The sequence below is a fragment of the Amblyomma maculatum genome, chromosome 1, assembly GCF_055883805.1.
Source record: "Amblyomma maculatum isolate TAMU_Amacu chromosome 1, ASM5588380v1, whole genome shotgun sequence".
Lineage (NCBI taxonomy): Eukaryota > Metazoa > Arthropoda > Arachnida > Ixodida > Ixodidae > Amblyomma > Amblyomma maculatum.
The window spans coordinates 13,521,182-13,540,254 of record NC_139344.1 but is presented as its reverse complement, the minus strand read 5'-3'; positions in this window follow the sequence as shown (position 1 = coordinate 13,540,254).

The following is a 19,073-nucleotide window of genomic DNA, read 5'->3' as shown; positions in this document are numbered from 1 at the left end:
TAAGGATGGTAAAGGGAGGCGAGGACATCGCAGCGGAGCACCAGAGACGGCGGCGGCCGGTAGCGCGTCAGAGCGCCGCCTCTGCGACCGACGTCTTGCGCGCGCGCGCGCTAACAAAGAAAATTGGGACGCGGCCCGGGGAGCGAGCGGTGGGGCGTTGGGAAAACGCTGAATCCCGTTCGACTATGAAATTGCGCCGGGGCCAGTAAAACAGGTGCGCCGAGCAAGGCGCGCCTTTCCCCGCAAGCGAGACGTTCGCTCCTGCTGCTGCTGGCCCTCCTTCCCAACCTCTCTTCTTTCCGCCGCTGCTCCCACTCCTTGCCCCTTTTTCTGGCCGCGGAGTCATTACTCGCCCAGTCTCCTCTTTTGTAATTACGAGGTGTCAGCAAAACTCGCCCCCCTCACCGCTTCCGCTCTTCTTCTTGAAGCGCCTCGCCCGCGCCGCCGCGGTTTTGCGCCCCTCCTCATTCTCCATCTCTCCCTCTATTACACTTCCTTCCTTCCTTCCTTTCTTGTTTCCTTTCTGTTTTCTTCATTTCCCCGTATTCGTGACATGTGCCTGCGCGGGGCTCTCTTTTTTGCCTTCCTTTAATTTTGTGGTTCTTGGGAAACCGAAGGTACTCGGTTCCAAACGAAGTCATAGACAAATCGTGTTGCACTGGCAAATGCGTGAAAAGGAGGAACAGGGAAGGAGAGAGAGAGAGGAAGACAAAACGGACCCCCAAATTGTTGCAGCATTGTCTCCCGTCAATTATTTGCGCGCGTGCACGTGCCTCATTGTGTCACTCCGTCGTTTTCGAGCGGCGCGCTCTTGGGTTTGACAGACTGAAGTGCGCGCGAGGAGAACGATATGGTCATTTCCAAGTCCCCTGTTTACCGAGCACCTACGCAGTTTTACGGCTATGTCCGGCGCCTATTGCGCCTCTACTCGATTCAGAACTCTCGCAGAATGCGTGCGTCAGGCAACCGTTTTGTTATGCGAACTATACTTTTATTTCGGACTTCGACATTTGGGGCGGTCTGAGCTGGGGCACCTGTGTTTTGAGAGATGTTCAGAACGAAGCGACCCTGTGTATTTCGAGCAGTCTGATTTCGAAAGAGCAGAGTAGTGGTGAATGGTATACGCGCCTTTCCCTTCGGTCGCTGTCGTGCGTACGAGAAGTTTTATTACCTCGAGATGGCCGCGATTCAAGAAACGGTGTAGCATGTTCGCGCATTTACAGCTTGCTGTCGGCGGCTCCTTGGCAAAGAGCGCCGACTGAAGGGCCAGTGTTCCGAGAGCTAGTGAGTAACGATGTCTTATGAAGCTACAATCCAGTCATAGGAAACGGGAAATGCTTTTAACGATGAAAGATCATTAACGATGAAAAATCATTCTCGCGTGGCATAAGCTTCGTGAATATTTGCCCCGGGTAGCTTATATTTACTTACGACAAAATGTAGTTCGTTCACGAGGAAACATACCAGATAGAAGAAAACCCCAGCGTACAGGTTTCCTTTTTTTTTTTTTTTTTGCAATATCGAGCGCTCCTGTTCGTCTACTCGCATTTCTTTCGCCACCTCTGTGGCTTAATAAAATTATTCTAGTTTGCCAAACGAACACAACCATGTAATTCTTGTTACCTAATCTGCGTTTATTGTGCCTGGATTCGTTAAGCTCTGACATCACCCTGCTGCTATAAATAGGCCACGGGGTGTTCAGCGCTCATTCGTTAACATGAGCTACGTTCACAGAGGTACACTTGTCTAATGAATTGTAACGTCTAGGGCTTATTTCAGACTGCCAGGAGAGCACGACAATACTCATAACAGTCCTTGAAGTAAGAAAAGAAAATCAGTCAGCGAAGAATAGCAAATGTATAGACCGCACCTACGTAATGCATTTCCACGTGGTTACCAAATTACCTTGCTAGATATCCATTGTGCTTCTGAATAGCCCTTTCATTTGATTAATGGAAAAGCGTCCAGAAAAGAGGATCATCTCGTATTAGAAATACATGCGCTCATAAAAAGTGTTCTACTAAACAGCGCCCTCTACGGAACGCAATCTAAACCAGCAGCCTACGCAGAACCGTGTTTCTCGGGCTGCGTTCTCCTACCCGCATAGCGTATGCCGGTAGTACCAGTCAGGAAACATCGGTTGATCACTCTTTTATTGGCTGTGCGGTTTCACCTTGACACATGCTATTTCGTCAGCGCTACGAAACTCTACTTCGCACGCAGATATCAAGGTGAGCCACTGAGACAAAAATCGTGGTCAGAAATTTTACATGTGTAAAGCACTCCTGTAACCTGACCTGACACACCGCTGACATGCTCATAGATGAATATGCCTAATGACTTCAACTGACATTTGTTTTCTTTTTTTTTCCCTCGCCATAATTATCCTTCTATGCGGCACAGGCCAAATGATTTGGATGAAAAAGCGCACATACCTAGTAAAGTACGAATACGACGTATATGAGCGTATTTGGAGAGCATTCGCAAGCTCTGAGCGAATTCTCGCAACGACACTGAAGAGGGCATCAGTGGGATCGCACCCTCTGGATTGCAATGTGTACTGAAAAAAAAAATATATATATATATAATATAATAGTAATAACAATAATAATAACCATGTGGGGTAGGATGGGCGATCACCGATAAACAAACCGGGCGAGCGGTGCAGACTCGCCGGCCGTTTATAAACGGAGCCCGGATCTCGCCAGCGCGCGCAGCCCCGAGAGCTGTCTATGAAAATGAACACCGCCTTGCGGCATTCCTTTCTCGTATCAGCCCAGAAGCAGCGGGATAGAGGCCCAGATGTTCCCTCAGCTGGTCGCGTACAGTAGTCACGCCGGACGATGGAGGGAGAGGGAAGCGCACGCGGGGGCGGCGGCCAGAGCGCGTCAGTCGGCGGCGGAGGCGCACTGCAGAGAAGCCTCCCAATCAGCGAACTTCAGGCGCGGCCGCTGGTCTTTCCTGATAAGCTCGCTTCCCTCCAATGCTTCCGTTGTGCCAGTCTGGGGGTCAGGTGTTCGCACCGATAACGAGCTAGAAAAGGGACGGGTGCCTGCCAAGTTTACTTTTTGCCGAGGGGTGCGAGGGAGGTGTCGGGAGAAGGAAGGGCTTTTCTGGCTCAGACGGCGCGTCCGCCGGCCCGTGGACGCCGGCGAGAATTAAGAAGCGCCGCCTCAGACGCCCAACCCCCCCTCCTCATTTTACCGCCATCACCCTGCAAGGCTCGGGAAGAGCGCATACTCGCGGCCTGCCGCTTCTTGTCATGATGGGAACACGGAAGGCGAGGGGTGGGGTTCATTGTGTTTGCTCCATTTCATTTCTGCGTCAATTTTGCCTCGATCGGCTTTAAAGGTGTATGGAACATCCCAGCTTTCCGTATACAAGAAGAGCCAACATCTGCCCGTTATCTCCCGCTTTCGGTGCTCGAAAGCCGCGTCGGCGAAAGGAAGAGGCTAAAGCAGAGGAGGCGATAAAGACAGGAAAGCTGCTTATGATACTCACTCCTCCTTTCTTTTCCTCTCCTCTAAGCCGGCACCTTTCAGCCCAAGAACATTCGAAACTCCAAGGTCCGTAGGTTGTGACACCGTGCAGTGCAGCGGTGGCGCATGCTAGGCCGACGCGACGTTGCCTCAAGAAATAAGTCCACTTCTTGTCCCTCAGACTTGCGCGGTTACCACGGACTGCCAACAGTGAATATCACTTGAAGCCCTTCCCAGTCGTGGCAGTTTGCGGTGTGTTTTTTTTTTTCTCTCGGCTGATGCTGCATTCTCACTACTTTCAGTCGCACCTGTCGAAGCGTACTGGCATCTGGTATTTTCCTTGATGTTTAGCGCGTCTTGAAGAGCAGTAATTCCGCACTGTGAGAACGGCGTGACATCGGACGGGAGCTCAGATGACCAGTACTTTCCGGGAAGCTATATGGGGCTTCTCGGGATATATTTTTCGTCATTTATGTAAAGGTTGCACACATAAGTTCTTTCCCAGACTCCGATACTCGTAAGTACCCCCGCACTGCCAGTTGCCGGGGCAACCGCCATCACTGTGCCCCAGTAGAAGCGCTGCACAAAGAGAGGAAGAAAGGGGCGCTAAATCAACAGCGGGCAGCTCTTTCGCGAGGTTGTTCTGTCTAATTACCAAATTACTGCACAATTCGACTATCGTTCTTCTCGCTGCACTTCGTCGTCAGCGTGTGTGCGACGCGGTCCCCATTTTCAGCACAGTCAAGGGTCGACACTAGGGTGGCTAGAATTCTAGCCACCCTATCTGCGCAGAGCTCGCCATTTCCTCCATGGTTTCGTGTCCGCCGGCTCAGCGGCGGCTCAATCTCTCCCATATAATCTCAATGCTCTCACTTCGTTTACATTTTGACAAAGAAAGAAAGAAAGAAAGGAAGAAAGAAAGAAAGAAAGAAAGAAAGAAAGAAAGAAGGAAAGAAAGAAAGAAAGAAAGAAAGAAAGAAAGAAAGAAAGAAAGAAAGAAAGAAAGAAAGAAAGAAAGAAAGAAAGAAAGAAAGAAAGAAAGAACTCCAGCGAAACAGAGAAAATGACAGAGCAGGCAAGAACAACACCGAATGTATGAGACAGAGCAAGACAGGGGGACAGAAAAAGAAACGTGGGGAGGCAAACACGGGGAAGATGTGGGTTTGTTATTTTGCACCGGAGAAAGAAATGCAAGGAGGAAGGAGCAAAAGAGCTCAGCCGTAAACCAAGAGTTTTACATATATCGAAGTGGTGATCTCCATATGAGTGAAAACTGAAGGTTTATTTTATGCGCATACTTATACTTCATTTCACTCAGTTCAAAGCGGCGCTAATAGTGGTTTGCGGCTGAACACATGGCGGTTTCCGACAGCTTGAATAATACGTCCATTTAATTGCAGTCAGCGGAGGAAACATGAACTATGGTTTTCTCGTTGGCCTTACCTACATTTCCACCACAAAAGCTGCTGTTTCTCTTTAAAAAGATGGTTACCTGCCGTGAAGGACGGTCCATAACGTCGCTGCTTCACTTGAGATATTTTGAGCCACATTGGCGACTAAGAAAATTTAGAAAGGAGACTTCGATGTGGAAAGCCTTCAATTTCACAACGCAGTAACAAAAAGTTGTTATTGTTGATTATTCGTCTAGTCATTGCACTTCATCATGGACATAATATCCGCGTTGCTGTAGTCAACCTGCAGAGACCGCGCCGACGTATCTTTGAATATATATATATATATATATATATATATATATATATATATATATATATATATATATATATATATATATATATATATATATATATATATATCAGTGTTAAATATGAATACCCCGATATGCTGCCCTCGCTCGCAAGCTTATATCGTGTTGTCTTCGAGCATCGAGAAATGCAGCTGATTGGAGGAGAGACACTGCCTACTGAAGCTTCTGCTAGCGCAAACATCAACACTATATATAAGGCACGCAGAAAGCCGACTTAAAGCAACCCGTGTAAAAAAAAAAGTGATGCGAAATATACCATTCGCAGCTTGCTAGCACAAAGCTTTGGACACACTGTTGCGAAGTGTCTCGGGAATGCGAAGAGTCAGTGCTCTAAAGACAGAGTTTCTTTCTCGTACCTAATTTGGGCATCCTAAAGGCAGCATGATGAACTGAACATGAAATCTTACGAATTTGGGCAGCGGGAAAGAAACACGGAGCGGCTCGAGGTCATATTTCACGCTGCATGAATTCCTTGAGCTTCACAGCGCGGGCAGTTAAGACGTCAGAAACTGTAGCGTGCAGCAATGAAGGGAAAACTCGCGTCGATATTGGGTGTCACGCCACGGTACTGCTTCTTTAACGGAAGTTTCAGGCCACGGCTTTCCTTAGAGAGATTGAAGGGAACTAGCGTAAGTCAGGTTAGATTGATGGGTTAGCGTCACGTGATAGTAGTTATGTTATATTTATCGCAAATAAAGGTTTTATAAGAAAATTGCATAGAAGCAACAACCCATGGCACGATCACCGGCGGATTCTCGCGGGTGCTATGAGTTACGTAAATATGGGAGGGCTCAATGAACGCTATTTCGCCGTCTATGAGGGCAACGACAGTCGAAATACTATAGGAGAGGAGAGCGGCGTGTATAGTGAAGACTGCCAAGTCTCACGTTTAAAACAGCGCTTAACAGACGACAGGGAGAAAGACTAAACGCAAAGGACAGCGCTGAATAAAGCTGTGGCCGGTGAACGCAGCAACATGGTATAATCGCAAGTTGCGCGCTCCATTCGCGCTCTGTTGTACTTGCTAGGCGGGCGGTGAAGCGGTTACCGCTCTGATTTCAGCCCTTCAAATCGGCAGTATAGGAGGCTCTCATGCAGATCTCATCAATGAAGCCAGCGTTCCGAAGCGTAGTAAAAACGCTGGCAGTGTTGCCGAATAATTATCTACCTGTTTTGCTTAGTTTGATGTTTCCCTTCAAGTCCCCATTATAACCGAGTCGTTTCTTATCTGTAACTGTAAAGTGCTGAGTGAAGCCGGGACATGTGGATTTGAATTCGCAGGTATAGTAGATAAAGTGACAGACTTTGCGGACGTGTCTGCGTACATATGCTTGCGTGTTTGCGTCCGTGCGTGAAACTGGACATGCGGGCTCAAAGAAATGTAAAAAAAAAAAAAAAAGTGTTAGTGCAACAGAGTTTTGCGCGAACAGACGAGGTGCGGCGATCACAATCGTGTCGCTAACGGTTTTTAAACCCGCCGACCAACGAAACCCCCTCCTCTTTTACCGTTTTGCCTGAAAATAAGCTTCACCAAACTCATAATTCGCTGCGTACAAGTATGTGGCGCTGCTCTGTCCTTAAATAAACCACCTCCATCGAGACGTACGGGCTACCACGAAAACTTTTGGCACCGCTGCTCACCCACTGTTGGAAACTAGGGAAGCTGGCTGCATGGGTGGAAACCGGCGCGATAGCACGGGACACAGCGGGCACCAAACGAACAATCAACTCGCACTGACGCCACTTGTGTGTTCCTGTGCGACCTGGAATATGCCCTCTTTCAGCGACTTCAGCGAAGATGCCTGCTACGTGCAAGATAACGCAGCACGCATTGCAGCTATGCGCCTTCCTCCCGTTTGCATACAGAGTCCCTTCAGCAGCGGACGGAAGTCCGAGGCAAGCAAGTAGCGCCAGTAGAAGAGTCGGTGCACTCCGCGCGCGCGCTCACAGACAAAATCCACATCGGACCCAGATGCCAAAAGCTGTTCTAAGTGGCTGCCGTGACGCTCTTCTATCTATCGCCACATGTATAATGTAAACTGTCATTCGGGGAAGGATGTAGTATAAAGCTCAACAGCGGAAACACACGATAGGGTTTGCATATGCTTCAGTTGCAAGACGTGTTTCGGTCATCTGCGTTAAAACCAGGCAGCTGGTTACTTTTAAACAACCCCAGGCGGAAGAAATTATCCTGAGCCCTCCACAATGGCGTACTTCGTAGCCTGAGTGGCTCTGGAGAGTTAAGCCCTAAGAACCATAAAGCCGTTCATGGTTCTATTGTATAAATGAACCTGAACAATCGAAGGATGCGCGTACGAGAAAGGGTCATGGCACCGAGAACGAGCATAAGAGGGGCAATAACGAGTGATCGTGAACGTGCAGTTTCGGACTTCTGTGCGGCCGGCGGCCCGTACGCTCCAGAGACGCCCCATTCCGGAGCGACCCCGGCGATGCGCCGCGGAGAAGAAGAAGCGGAAGAAGGAAGGCCGCGTTTGTTCTCTGGCAACGGGTCTCTTCCCCGCGAGCTACGCGTCTGCGGGAGGCGGCCTTTTCTATTAATCCCCGCGCTGGAAGCCTTTTCTTGTCGCCAGCGGCGTCCCTCGCGTGACGCACTGGTCGCCTCTTCCGCCCGCGGCGGAGGACGCAGCTGCGCGCGCCGCCACCGACGACAACAGCGCGGCGGACAGAGCGATGGAGATCAGCGCCCGGTTTTCGTGGAGTTTCGTAAATGAACTTGATAAATGGACTGGCGCTGTCTCTATTCAAACCTCGCCTCGGAGGGAAAGCTGCGTAGAAATACGCCACGTGCGCCGGACACCATGATCGATCAAGTCTCGTTTAGTTTTGCCTCGCTTTCTCTCCCCCCCCCCCCCCCCTCCCCCACCCTTTTTATTTGCGTTTTTTTTTTTCTCTCCTCTGCCGATTCTCCGCGTTCCTACCGCGTTGTTTTCTTTTGTTTACGTCGGGCCAGGGGCCACCATCTTGCCGAGATTTCATATTTCATACCAGAGTACAGTACATACCCCAGTTTCGGGTTGTTGTTCTTAAATCCCGAGCTGTCATTAAATGTGTATATTTATATATCGCGGGCTCCACAGGCGGCTGCCGCTTTGTGCGCCTCGGCTCCCGTCTTCTTCTTAATGCGTTTTTACGTCGCCTCTCGGTTTGTTTCCGCGCGCTTTTGTTTGTCTCGGGGCATCGTGCGAGATGGAACGAGCCCCGGATTATAAATGGACCGCCCGACTCCCAGCGACGTTTTCATTTCGCCCGTAGAGTTTCGAATGTCGCGCAGCCCGGTCGTTAGCTGTACGTGTATCGCGGCCCAATAAGGCCTCGGGACCCAACAATGATTCCGGCTTGATCAAGTTCGCTCACTCCCCGTACCAACGCCACGCCCCGCATTCTTCCTTTCTTTTCTTTCTCTCGGTGCGTCTATCTATCTATCGCAGTCTTTTTGCACTAACTCTATCACTCCGCTGCTTCGGATTTGCTTCGGCGATCTAATTAGAAGCCTGTCTGTCATGACACGTGACAGAGTTGCACAGCCGTTACCGAAAAAAATCGACACACTAGCAGAGGTGTCTTTATTGTTTCAACGCCGTAAGTAACGCGTTCAAAGAATACCATGAAATTAGTTCATTCGACCTCTCTGGGAAGAGTATTGTGCTCCCAAGTAGCAGGTCATCAGTGGCGCACACAAAGTTGAGAATGTAAGCTGCGCATTCTCGACTTTGTACAAAACATCATTATTGCAATACGCGCAAAAGAAGACACGCAAGTTTCGAAAGGTCGATCCTGGAATTTAATTTAAAACGCGCACCGAACTCCAAGCGAGCCAGCCGATACTTCTCGTGCGAAATATGGGGCGCTGTACGGTTACGCGCACGAAACTGTATTTTTTTTATCTTATTTTACAAAAATAAGCTAAAAAAGTTGCAATAACTCAAAAGCAGCGCATTCAGAACGTTACAAAATCTGCCACAACAGGCGCTGAGCGGAGCGACCGAGAAGGAAAAATTTGCATAGTAATTCATAGCTACGAAGATAAACCAGCGACGAAGTATGACGTTCCGTAATTACTTTGTGTCGCTGATTCGCTGTTAGAAATACCTTTTTTTTTTACGCGCATATTATTCACTTTCGTGAATAATAAAAAGGCATTAGCAACTGCCGAAGTATGAGAAGAAGGGAATGAATGCGTGATCATATCCTTGCAGTGGTTGTGCATGTTATTTATGATCACTTGGATTTCAACAGTTCCCCATGATCGGTTTAGCTCAGTAGCCCCGACAGTGGTACGAGGAAAGATACTGATACTCATTTCTAACACCGGGAGACACCAGCACCTTTGTCAATGCAGGACAGCCACCACGAAATAAAAAATAACATAGATAGAAGTTCCAGAACTGTTAGTGCTTTGACACTTTCCAGCGGCTTCTTTGCTGAGAACCACATTCAACACAGCGGCTTCTTTGCTGAGAATCACATTCAACACAAATACCAATAGTAGCTGTAATTTAATGCAAATGCATTGCACTGCTTAGTAACGGTGCAGGCATCAAGGATGATCACATAACAGCCTTCAAGGTAATGATTATATACGGAGATATCGCGTATATATACGTCAATAGCGCAGGCGCACGCTCGCGATAATTTTTTGAACAAAACGAAAACAGCCTTCTTCACGATCCGAACACTGCGATGCTCAACGATCGTCCTTGAAAATGAATTGGACATTTTTTCACCTCTTCCTCTCCAATGAAGTGCCGCCTGCTCAAATAGAAACGGCTTGGCGTTTTTTTCTAAAACAAACATTCTTCCCTGTTCTTAAAAAAAAATAAAAAGATATGGTATTGCGCCGCTGCTGTTCCGAGAAATCACGCGCGAGAAGTTTCGCCTAGTGGGGACAATTCTATACAGCAGGCTGCCCACCTCAACACTCGACACGAGAGGTAAGCAAATATAGAACATATTGCTGCAGTTGTTGTCTCGTGTCAGCTACCGTTTCCGAGAATCTCTTTCAAATTTCGGCGATAGGAGCCTGAGGTCAAATATTTATTGTTATTTCTTACATAAAGCGAATCCATTGGGGCAAGGTTCCGCGCAGACATCTCGTTACACGAAAAACTATTACTACTAGGGCCACAGCTAGCAATTACCACTAAATTTAGGTCACAGAAAAGTGTATGTCACGACGAGGAGTTATGCCGAGAGTGAACGGTCGGAAGGAAAAAATTAATGATAGGGAAAAGAAATAAGTAAAGAATGAAGAAATGAGGCACAAAACCTCCTTCTTTCGCAGCCACAAAAGTTGTAAAGCTCTACGCTAGGCAACTATATACTTAATAACATGAAAGATAAAAAGGGTGCATTATTTCTGCCTTACTGACCTAACAGATGTTGTCATAAGCGTAGCATGAAGGTTCCTTCTCGCGTTCGTTTACCACTAGCTACATATATACTCGCAGAACCAAACAAGTGCTTTCATGAGAGTACAATACAGTTGTTATTACTCCGCGCGTACTTGAGTAATATGAAGAAAGAGCATTGCGGTCTGTAATCTGTTCTCGTTTACTTTTTTTCTAAATGTCTTTTATACTGGCAATCACAATTTTCAACAAATGCAAAGCAAGGAAAACTGATGCTATACAATAGCTCATTCATGATGGGTCATATATATATTGTCATATATATGCTCCAGCCACCTACGAGCGCATGATCGACACAGTGCTTCGAGGAATGAAATGGAAGACGAGGCTTGTTATCTAGACCACATTGTCATCTTTTCGCCGGATTTCGCCCAGCACTTGCACCGTATCACAGAGGTTCTCACATGTCTGGCACGAGCCGGTCTCCAGCTCAACACTAAGAAATGACACTTAGCAAGCAAAAGCACCAAAGTCCTCGGCCATGTCGTCAGCAAGGCGGACATGTACAGCCCGATCCCGACAAAATTGCAGCCGTGAATAATTTCCTCAGCCAAAACGTCAGAAAGAACTCCGCAGCTTCCTCGGATTGGCGTCGTACTTCCGACGTTTCATCCGAAACTTTGCTTCTATTACGGCCCCTTTACACAACCTCCCGAAGTCTGATTCGCTTTTCTTATGGTCCAATGAATGTGAACAGGCCTTCCAATCCCTCAAGCAAGCACTCACTTCAACTCCTGTGCTTCGACATTTTGATGACACAGCTCCCACCATTCTTCATACTGACGCCAGTGTACAAGGCATATCGGTGCGGTTCTTTTGCAACGCAATGCTGCGTCTGAAGAGCAGGTTGTGGCATACGCTAGCCGTTCTCTCACACCAGCTGAACGTAATTACAGCATTACGGACCAAGAATGCCTTGCCGTTGTTTGATCGGTCCAAAAATTTCGACCCTATTTGTGTGGTCGCCACTTCACAATCGTCACCAACCATCATGCGCTCTGTTGGCTGTCGTCGTTAAAGAGCTTATTAAGTCGGCTGGGCCGCTGGGTGCTACGTTTACAAGAGTATACCTTCACCATCAAGTACAAATCCGACAGAAAACACCTCGATGCTGACGCCCTCTCTCGTTGCCCGCTGCCTTCCATTCCAATCGACTCCTATGCGGCCACTACACTCTGCCCCTCACGTCAGCCTTCTGGGGATCATCTAGATGTTGCACCCATCGACGTCTCTCCGCTGCAACCCAGCACTGACATGCCGGCATTGCAGCAGGCTCATCCTTACTGCAGAACAATTGTTCGCCTCCACGGTCAATCACTGGCCCCCAACAGTCGCCTGCGTCGTCAGCTCCGCCTTTTCCGCATTCAACATGGAACGCTTTACCGCTCTGTATACCACACGACTGATCACCGGTGGGTTCCCGTTGTGCCTCGCTCTCTCCATCATCATGTTTTGGAGGCTTACCACTACTATGCTACTGCCGGTCATTTAGGATACCACAAGACGTATACGACCGTATAAAAAGCCGCTACTTTTGGCCCGGGCTTTCTACCAGCGTCGCAAAATACATATCATAATGTGCGCCTTGCCAGCAACGTAAACGGTCATCTCTTCTTGCCGGCCCCTTGCAACCTCTTCCTTGCCCATCCGTGCCTTTAGATTCTGTCGCCATTGACTTATACGGCGCGCTGCCTCTCACGCCCGCCTGTCACCGATGGGTTGTAACCGCCATCGACCATCTGACCCGGTACGCTGAAACAGCCCCTCTTTGCTCCGGTGCCACTTCGGAACTTGCCGAGTATTTCCTGCGGGCGACCGTTTTGAGCCATGGTGCTCCTTGTATCTTGATTAGCGACCGTGGGAAAACATTTCTTTCCCAAGTCCTGGCGGAAGTACTCCGCGCCGCCAACACCATCCACAAGACGTCTTCCAGCTATCATCCTCAGACCAATGGCCTCGTCGAGCGCTTTCACCGCACACTGTCCGACATGATTTTCATGTACGTCACTCCTGACCGTAAGAACTGGGACACCATTTTGCCTTTCGTTACCATGCCTATATTTCCGCCGTTCAACGCCACACTGGCTACAGTCCTTTCTTCTTTGTTTATGGCCGTCAACCAACAACACTATTCGACACCACCCTCTTCTCTGCTCCTGCCTCTCCATCTGCCTCCTTGAGCGACCAGTTCGCTACACGTATGGCCCATTGGCGTTAAAATGCTCGCCGCTACACAGAAGCCGCCCAGCAAGAACGGAAGCACCGCTATGACCAGCACCATCTCACTGCCTCTTTTTCACCTGGTGATGAAGTCCTACTATGGACGCCAGTCCGCACTCCTGGATTGTGCGAGAAGTTTCTTCACCGCTATATCGGTCCTTACATCGTGCTCCAGAAAACATCTCCCGTGAACTACCGCGTTGTCCCATCGCATACCGTTGCCGATCGGCGTCGGCGCTCAGAAGAAGTTGTTCATGTTTCGCGCATGAAGCCGTATACCCGCATACCCGCTTCCATCTGAACTGCAACCAGAGTGGCCGCTTCCTTGCCGGGGGGATTTGTGTGAGCGCGGTGCCAGAACATTTACATCTTTCACCTGTAAATACGCATCATCATCATCATCATCATTCTCTGGTGTTCGGGAGATCACGTAATCACGCGAAGACTTCCAGATTCGAGCTGAAATAAAGACGTTTGCTTGAATGGTGGCTCCCAATACACATAAACTTGAGAACGTATTACTCATTTGCCCATATTTTCTGGAACTTGGATCCCAGAAAGTGTTTTTCCGTCGTCCTGTCTCACAAACGTGGTCGTGATCCACTTGCGGTTATTGGCTTTTAGGTTAGAAATACTGACGCTCGACAAGGAACTATGTCGCACGGTACGCGGTGTACTGCGAGTTTTGCAACACACGGCTCAAAGTTCTCAGCAAAGCAATGGTAGTCACAGACGTTCTCACAGAGTTTGGTAGCGTTTTTAGCAAAACGCTGTTCGCCGTTAAAATTGCCGCAGAGATGTTCGCGTTCAGCGTTTTCAATGTACAATCGACTGAATGCACACAAAGGTATTGCTCCTGAAACAGTGTCACAAAGTTGAGCACGCCCCCCCCCCCCCTCCCACACATACAAAGACAAATAAAAAGGTAAAGAAAGCAGACCTACTCTATTTTAGCTCAAAGTTAGAGCACAACAGTTTTGCTTGTTCTGGGAAGAACACCGTCTATGCTTCCACGCCAGTTTGAAGTGCAGCGCTGATTGTCTTTAGCCTTACACTAGAAGGCTCATGTGATCTCTTTAACACAGTAGGTGACACAGAATATGCTCATTCTAAAGCAGCACATTGCGCTGCTGTTCTGGTCGGTTGGTTAAAATAATTTTACGCTCAGATTAAGCTCTCTGAAATGGCTTCCATGAATCAGGCAGAAGTTCAAAGTAGAGCGGGATTTTTCTCATCAAGGTTCCGAGTAATAGACATATATGCTGGGACCTCTTGGGTTCATTTTTTGGTCACCGAAACAAAGCGTTCATACGAAATTATCTATCATAGAATACGTTCGGGTGGTTCGGGGCTAAAAAAAGAGTAAATAAAAAGACCGCCCGCCGGAGTGCATATAGACTAAATCTTTTCATTCACAGTTCTAACCAAATGCATTTCACTGTTCATACCATCAGCATCCTAACGCGCCAGGCCAAATGCCGATAAAAATGAAAGCACGGACAATTGCACGATGTCAAATATATATAAACTCAGTGATGCAAGTGTAGTCAGGCGCCGACACAATATTTCTTGACTGTCGCGGTCGCAGCACAGGACATGAACAATTTAGGTGTCAATTTAGCATTATTATTCATCATCTAGCACTGAAACGCTTGACGAGCAAGAAATAAAAAGAAAGCATATCGTATGCTCACTGTTTTCCGAACGTGGCGAAATATGCGCACAACGATGTTAACGAGAAAGCAAGAGTTTTGACTTGGCAGTAAGAATGACCGAAAACAAATTGCACAAAGCTTTACGTTAAACTGTGCTCATAATAGCATATCATGGCAGCGGATAGTTTCAATGTACCTGAAAAGGCTGGCGGTACATTAAAAAAAAAAAAAATCTTGCGTACTTTTTTTTTGCAGAAATACGCTAAATGTGCGCAGGCAGGCCACAGTAATATGAATGGATGAATTTTTTGTAAGGATACAACTAAATATTGCGCGTTATGCATAACTCAATGAAGAAATGCAAGCAGCTATTGGCGAGATTGAACACTCCCCTTTAACCGTGTGTGTTTTATGTTTATAGAACCTTCCGACGTGACATTCTTTGTATTCATCTTCAAACATATACTATTCTTAGTGTAAGAAGGAAGAAAGGCGAGGAGGATAACCAGGACAAGAAACCAGTTTGCTGCCCTGCACTGGTCCAAAGAAATGACGGGACATCCAGGTCAGTGAAAGGAGAGATAAAAGTAAAACGAAGCCCAAGCAAATAGGGTTCCGCTAAGTCGTACCCTACGCAGACCCGACGCCCTCGACAAACGAAGCAGCGCCTGGCAGGCCTTTACCGGCGACGATCGCTGCGGCCGCTGTGTGGGAATGTTCGTCAGTGTGCGTGGAACGAGACGCTCCAGCGCACGGCATTCTGAACGTAATTCCAGCCAGCAAACCTAGTGGCCTAGAGCACACATCGCAGAACGCGCACCGCTATTTAGCCCGTAAATGGGAGTTTAAGTTATTTCTGAAAATTCAGCCCACTTTTCCAGTGTTTATTCGAAAACGCAGTTTTCGGGGAGTTAGGCCCCGCTCAAAGGACCATTACATATAACCTGTTTTTTTTTCTTTTTTTTTTCAGCCACAGCCTGAGATTTATCCGCAACAGTAACACTTGTAATTAACAACGACGATTGTAAAAACAGTACTGTCTGTAACAGTGATAGCAGTAATTCACAGTAACAGAACTGCACCACTAAATCATACTGTACACCGTTCCACCACGTTCCTATAGCTTTCACACTTAATTGCTTTTCCTTCGAATGAGTGTTTGTTATTCCTGCCTCGATAGCCAGGCAGAGGCGACCTGTATGTCAAATATACCGATATTTTTTCGCTTAAAACCGAACTGAGATACCTAAACTCGGCGTACTTTTGTCGTTTTTTTTTTCGTATAATACCTAAAGCTCCAACCGCCGAATGCCAACAAACTAAATATTGTCGTGACGCTGGGGCTAAGTCGACCCGGCCTTCACTTGGTAGCGTGCAGAGACTCCGGGTTGATGAAGGATTGAATCTTCGAAGTTGGTAAAATATATACAAGCAGGTTTAATGGCACTTTGAAAAAAAAAACGTATTTACATGAAAAAGAAGGGTATATCAGCAAAATGGCAAGCGTTAAGAGTTCATAGCGAGAAGCGTCTGGATGAGCCGTTTACCCAGGGCTCAGAGCGTCATTTCGTGCTCTGCAACGTCCTTAAAACCCCCTATGTCCAGCCCCTCTCTGAAGATGCTGACCAACCAGTTCCGGGGCACGCCCCTCAGATATCGGCATCCAATCGAACACATCACTGCACTGATGTTCTGATGCACTGACTGGTCCGGTATTGTTTCGTTGGGCGTGGTCACTTGTTGGCGGGTAGAGCTTGGGAACGGCGAGGAGGTACATTTCTATTCTTCTGCAAAGATCCGATATGGTGGTTCCGGCAAGTGGATTTCCTTCTCAGAAACCCAAGTGCACGTGCGCGCCACATACTGCTCCCAGCATTGTCCTTTTCCGGCAATTGCAAATCTTTCCTACATTCCCGGGAATTCCTCTAATGGCCGTATTCGTCATGCTCCTTTCTTGTCCTGTACGTCAGCGGACGTGTCACTCTGTCGTCTCCTTTGGACAATAGGCATTCCTCACTTGAAAATAGCGCTTCTCGACGGGAAGGGTGAACAATTGAACAAAAGCACATCCGGCTATTTCTCACAGGGCGACGTTTCTTTGTATTTTTCTTGACATTTCCTTGACAGGGCCAATTTGGCATTTGCAGGGTCTCGACAAAGCAAAGCAGGCTCACACAAAAAGATTCATGGAAACAGGCTCCCTTAGAGCCCTTGCACCAACAGCACATATCCACAGCACATATCCATGCCCACAGGCGAACAATAGTGCGCGCAAGTGCGGACCATGCACGATCATAACAATATGAACATGCGTGGTATAAAAAACTGCAAGCATATCTGTCAGAAAAAACCATCTTGTCAAGTTATATGACGCGCTTAGAACCGCATACAACCTACTTCTCTGTTTATTTTTTTTTCGCTAGTATATTAGATGGATTTCTCCTACTTCGCGCATCTTAAGCAATAATGGGCATCATCACCTGACCACTCAAATTTCGCCATATTTAGATCATCTCTTCAAAATCAAGATTTTCTGTTGTGCTAGAGCAGACCACATATGACGTCATGGCCAAGCCGACTGCCACTCTCACAGAGTACGGTACTGGCTCGAAGCAGACCTATTTGGCTGTTAAAAGAAGCCTTTTGGCTGGACATCCCCTGGCCACCTCTGTACGAATCTGCTTTGAAAACATTCGCCACAAGAGAGCGACCGGTGCGTCAGATCCTATTCTATCCATTCCTGCTCGTTGGCTGCCGGTTCATTGTCGTCTCTGCACAAAAGACACATCTCAGAGAACAGCCACGGCGCAGCAACAAAACCGGGCCTGAAGCAAAAATGGAATGTCGACCGATCTAGAGAAGTGCGCGACGAGGCGAATGTTTTCTTCTACGAGGAATCCCCGGCATTGTGTACCTATGACGGTGCCCGACAGATGGCGCGGCTCCCAAGGCTTCGTCAGCCCTCATCAAGTTCGGCGTCCCAGGGCGCATAACGGCGCTCTTCTTTCGCTTACCCAGGCTTCGGCGGCACGTCCTAGCCAACGTGTGCTTCGCGGCGACTAAGAGAGCATCCCTGGCGACGGTGCAAACGCTGGCAATGGCTCCTATATTTGACACCTGCATGCAACGCGCTATGCCCGACATCTGGTCTTGGAAATATTGCTAGCGCGTCAAAGCTGTGACCGACTGATCAAAAAGTTAGAGAGTTCATCAGGCTGACCCCAACAGGTTATATGCACACCGAATTGCTGGGGATACGCTTTTGCTAACATCGCCTGCCTTGCAGCATAAACTATTTCGGCTTCCTGACTCTCGCAGCCTCCTAACTTTGTGTTCGGCGCGTCCCCATTTTCGGAGCGTCGCACAGCACACCAACTCTATGGAAGTTAGCATGCAAGAAGGATATCCACAAGCAGAAACCATGGAGCCTAATAATGATGTCTCTGCATGTACATCCCTACTTAGCCAAGCTCAACTGCCGCTCAATTTTCTGGTTCAGGACTACAAAACAGCAGTCTTTCCGTGGAGCTTCAGAGGAATGAGACTATCGTCAAACGAAAAACATATCGAAAAGCAAGGTTTTCTGGGGGAATTCCTGCGCCTTTTTCCCACCTTGAATCAGTACCTACAGAAATAGAAAAAAAAAACACTACCTACAAGTATACAAACGTTTCACATGTAAAGCCACACAGCCACACAATCTGCTGCTTGCATAGCACGAACTGCTCCTGTCTGGAACTTCATCGCGACCTTTCAGCGCTCGCATCTGATAATTTACCATTCGCTACCTGTCGTCGCGTCTCTGTGTTTCTATGAGGACTTTCACTGCCCTCACCTTTCAGTCGCCCAAAAACGTCTTGCTTCAAATCTGATTCTTTGTTACTGAAACGGGCGCTTGACCTCTGCATTTCAGTAAGCTTTAAGAAAAAATACTCTAGAAAGTTGGTTGAATCCTACTATGCACGCTATCTTTTTATATGTTATGTCAGTCAAGATTGGGATGGAGCGCATTTGGCAAGCACTCGCAGATTATGACTAGCTGCTTACCGGTATCGCTCAAGAGGAAAGTATACAACAGTTGCATCTTACCTGTACTCACCTATGGGGCTGAAACGTGGAGGCTAACCAAGAGGGTTCTACTTAAGTTGAGGACAACGCAGAGGGCTATGGAACAAAAAATGGTAGGGGTAACATTAAGAGATAGGAAGCGTGCAGATTGGGTCAGAGAAATAATTCAAGTTACCGACATTCTAGTGGAAATCAAGAAGAAGAAATGGGCATGGGCAGGACATGTAGTGCGAAGAGAGGATAACCGATGGTCGCTTAGGGCAACAAACTGGATTCCAAGAGAAGGAAAGCGTAGCAGGGGGTGGCAGAAAGTTAGGTGGGTGGATGAGATTAAGAAATTTGCGGGGGTCAGGTGGATGCAGCTAGCACAGAACCGGGTTAAGTGGAGAAATATGGGAGAGGCCTTCGCCCTGCAGTGGGTATAGTCAAGCTGATGATGATGATGATGATGATGTCA